This window comes from Marmota marmota, unplaced genomic scaffold (assembly GCF_001458135.2).
Source record: "Marmota marmota marmota unplaced genomic scaffold, marMar, whole genome shotgun sequence".
NCBI lineage: Eukaryota > Metazoa > Chordata > Mammalia > Rodentia > Sciuridae > Marmota > Marmota marmota.
In genome coordinates, this window is record NW_025999977.1 from 15,896,648 (window position 1) to 15,901,410 (window position 4,763).

Consider the following 4,763-nt stretch of genomic DNA (forward strand, 5'->3'; position numbering starts at 1 on the left):
CGTAGTTTTATTTCCCATGGAATTTGTTTTTTCCTCCTAGGCTTAGGAGTGAAATTAATTTAAAAATAGTTGTCATTACTCAAAAATGGATAAAATGTAATATACCTTGCTCTTACAAGGGGCAGAAATCCTACTCAAAATGATGTAAGCAAGAGCAGAATTTATTGGTTCATGGTCTGGGGAGGACTTGGCCATATGCACTCTGGACTGACTCAAAGAACACTAAAATCTCATCCCCTCTTTGTGTGTCTATCTTCCTCACAGGTCTGTTCCTCTCTCTGTTTTGATCTAATTCTCTCTGTCTCTGATAGACCTTTTCTTGAGGCCTGCAAGTCCCTCTTGCTTCCCCTCCTTTTAGCTCCATGACCCTGGAACCTAGGAGTGCCTTAAGAAACTGCTAGAGAAGGAATTGGATTATGCCAATTTGTGTCACCTGCTCTAATAATAACTCCAAGGGCAACACTTCTATCCAGGAGGCTGGTGTATTCTAATTCTGGGTCACTTGCCTTGTGTTATGTTTATGAGGGAGGACCATTATCAGTAGAAGGGAACACCCCTTTCAGCAGCATGCACACTAAAATTGGAACAATACAGAGATTAGTGTGTTCCCTGTGCATAGATGGCACATAAATTTATAAAGCATTTCATGCTTTTTAGCTTAAGTGTTTTGCCATTAAAAAAAAAAAAAAAGCATGTGGAGAGGAGTGGCTCACACCTCTAATCCCAGCTATCCAGGAAGTGAGACAGAAGGTTCACAAGTTCAGGGCCAGACTGAGCAATTTAGCAAGATCCTATCTCAAAATAAAATAAACGGGGTCAGGAATGTTGCTCAGTTTTAGAGAATTTGCCTAGCATATGTGAGGCCCTAGTTTCAAACCCCAGCAACACACACACACACACACACACATACACACTTGTAACTATGTGAGATTATGGACATGTTAATTAGCTTGATTATTTCACAATGCATATGTATATCAAAACATCAAATTGTACACCTTAAACAAATACAATTTTTATTTGTCCATTATACCACAATAAAATTGAAAAAAAAATAGAAGAAAAAGGGATGGGTACCAAACTCCATACAAGTGTACTTGCCATAGCCTCCTCAGCCCATCCAGTTCCCCTTTCTTTGCTTTTCTATATTTGGGATCTCTGGCTTATATGTGTTAAATTGGATGAGCAAGAAACATTAAAACTGTTCTATGTCTTAAGATTTTATAGTTTATAAACTTCATTCTTCTTCCTACTTTGCAGTAGATAGACTCATGTAGAATAACTGTCAGTAGAACTTCCTGAATTTTTCCCTCAAATCTGAATGTTTTTATAAATAGATGTGAGCTAACACTGACCTGGAAAAAAAGCATGTTAATACATCATAACAGTGAATATCACAACCAAAATAAATTTCGTTAATTAGTGCAATTAGTTGAATTTGGCATTAGGAAAAACAGTTCAATATTTAATCATCATCTACAGGTAAGAAGCTCAGAGATTTTCCAGGTGAATGATGCTCCCAATAAATATATCTCTGTCTCTTGTGGACAATAAGATGATTCAACAATCGCCATATGCAGTATTTAGCTCTCAAGGAGACCTACGGCTTAGTTGGAACACATCCTATTTGCTGTGCCTACTGAAGAGTAGCATGAACAGATTGTTGGTAATAGCTCACTCCACGTAGTGTCTGTCAGACATAAAGTGCCAGGTCAAGTACTGACCACCTGCAATGTGGATACTGTTATGTTTCCACTTCTCCCAGTTAATAAGAAGATTCAAAGAGTCAAATTGCAAAAACACTATCAAATAACAATAAATTGTAGTATAGTATCTGACAATAATATTATGGTGTCTAATTTATGATGGCATTGATTTAAAAATAGACAAAGGGTATCAGCTGTAATTTTAAAAAAAATTTAGTTGTAGATAGACACAATGCCTTTATTTTATTTATTTTTATGTGGCACTGAGGATCAAACCCAGTGCCTCCTATATGCTAGGCAAGTGCACTACCACTGAGCCACAACCCCAGCTCTATCAGTTGTAATTTTAAGTGTTTATAATAAATACGCTTCAGTGCAATTATTGGCAATTTTCTGGCATGAAATTCTATTATTGATTATATTCTGAAGAGAAACAGAAATGTTACTATTCTTATAAAAAAGATAATGGCAACACATAGGTGGATAAGATCAAAATAAAGGTGGAACAGTGGATGATAAAGCCAAAGTTCTACTAATAGCCTAGTTGGTTACTGAGAATTGTACTTAAGACACTAGAAAGACATACTGTTGGGTATGCATGAATGAGTCAATGCCTTGCTACTCAAAATATGATATGTGGACTTGCAGCATCAGCATCACCTGGGAGCTTGTTAAAAATGCAAATTATTTGGCCCCACCCCAGACCTGCTGAATCAGAAATTTTGGGAGTTGGGCCAGAAATCTGTGTTTACAAGTCCTTCAAGTACTTCCATTACATACTGAAGTTTGAGAAACTTCATTCTGATTAGTTATGAGCAATATCCTAATGCCTTATGAAACTACCCAAGCAATAGGAATGGAAGATATAAATTATGTGATACATAGGATTCTTTTGTGGCAATAAACCAACTTAGTAGACTTCTATCATTTTATAGACTTCTAGTGATGTTAAATCTACATGTTAGCTGGTCTGAACAGTCTCGTTTTCCTCATCAATTTTTCAAGTCATCAACAGGAACCTCTAAGGTCATTTGTACTTCTATCATTCTATACTCATATTTACATCATGTCATATAGTACACACAATGCTGAACTAAGGTGTTTCCGTTCAATATCATATTCTTTAATCTTTTTTTAATTTTTTTTTTACTTTTTTCCACAAAACTGGAAGGTTGAGTTTACTAATGTCACTTGGTAATCAGGCAAACTCCTTTCAACATGCACGGTAGCCAGAGCTGCATAATTCAATCTTTATTATTCACATATAATTAAAAATTAAGTTGTAGGAAAGTAGTTTATGAGCCAGTGATCAGTTGGCATAAATAAATATCTATTGTGTGTATATTATAATCAATACTCTGATTTAGGAGCAGCAGAATATACATACATAAAGTGACTTAAGAGATGAGCATCATTTACCATTTGGTTAAGGAGAAAATAGAAACTTGAAAAAAATAAATGATAATATCAGATAATAACCTAGTTCTTATAATATGACAAGGCATTATATGATTAGTCATAAAATAAGTGGAAAGTTCAGCAAAAAGGGAGACATTACTTGTGGGAAGGCTTCACTGCATTGAACCTGATTAGGAAGTACCTGCTCAAGGAAGGGACTGTGCAGGTGCTAGAGGGAAGGTAGAACTTGAGCTAGGCTTCTGAGAAAGGCATTTCAAGTGCCAGGATCCAAACCCGCCAAGGTTCCCTGTGAAAAGTTTACACAGCAGGGCTGGTTGCTCTCTACTTGCATACCTCCAGGGAAAGTTGAACCCATAATTGGCCATTGACCAAACATTAGCCACTGGTAAGTGGCCCTTGGAAAGTTTGCTTTGTTTTGTTTTTGTGGTACTGGGGATTTAACCCAGGGGAGTTTTCCCGCTGAACTATATCCCCATCCCTTTTTATTTATTTATTTGTTATTTTGAGACAAGATCTCACCAAATTGCTGAAGGCCTAAGTTGCTGAGGCTGTTCTCAAATTTGTGATCTTCCCGCCTCAGCCTGTCACTGAGATTATAGGCATGCACCACCACTCCTGGCTGGCAGGTTCTTTTTGTTAATGTTGATGATTTGGTGTTTGGCTTTTTTTTTTTTTTTAGTTGTTGATGGACCTTTATTTTATTCATTTATTTATATGTGGTGCTGAGAATTGAACCCAGTGCCTCACACATGCGAGGCAAGAGCTCTACCACTGAGCCACAACCCTAGCCCAATGATTTGGTTTTATACACCTGGAGCAATGGACCATGTCTTACTAGTTTGTTGGATCTGCTTTGCACAAACATCAAAATTGATGATGTATATCTGGTCCATTGTTAGGATTTTGAGTTTCTTTTGCCTTGAATGGTTATATGTATGTGATGAGGCATCTTTCAAAGCATTGATCCTGAGACTTAAACTGGTAGAGACATTTTGCACATGTCTTCTGCTTAAGAGAAAGCATGTCTTCTATGACTCTGGATGATAAGGACTTAAAAGACTGTAGCTGATCTCCTTGGATTCCTTTCAGTGTTTATCTTTTTCTTGTTGCTTTTTTGGTCTCTATCTTTTGTCATGATAAATCTTAGCCATGAGTATCTGACAAGTATATATGAATTTTTGACATAGAACCAATAAATATTTAAATCTGGTGGGAAAAGTAAATTTTTAAAAAGTTTTTTGAAATTGTAGATGGACAGAATACCTTTATTTTATTTGTTTATTTTTATGTGGTGGTAAGGATTAAATCTGATGCCTCACACATGCTAGGCTAGCGCTTTACCACTGAGCTATACCCCTAGCCCCAGGAAAAGTAAAATTTTGATTGCTCAGTGTAGGTAAAGGGGTATGTGGGTAACATTATGTTATGCTTTAAAAACTCCTGTAAGTTTGAAATTTTTCAAATATTAATTTATAGAAAAATGAAAGGTCTTTGGTAAATAGTACTCAAGAAATGTTGGCAATTAAAGTCACTTACATGTATGCATATATATGTGTGTATAGAATCATATAATCTTATGTTGCCTTGCAGAACAAAAGTTTTATGCTTTATTGTTTAGTCAAATCTGTCCATTTTTTC

The 4,763-nt window shown here is 36.1% G+C and overlaps 1 non-coding gene across 1 annotated transcript; it reads left to right on the top strand.

Moving 5' to 3' along the window:
* Positions 1-552: 552 nt before the first annotated feature.
* LOC125617355 lies at positions 553-654 on the top strand. The gene has a single exon (XR_007348330.1). It is a non-coding gene; the product is annotated as a U6 spliceosomal RNA (small nuclear RNA).
* Positions 655-4,763: the final 4,109 nt, after the last annotated feature.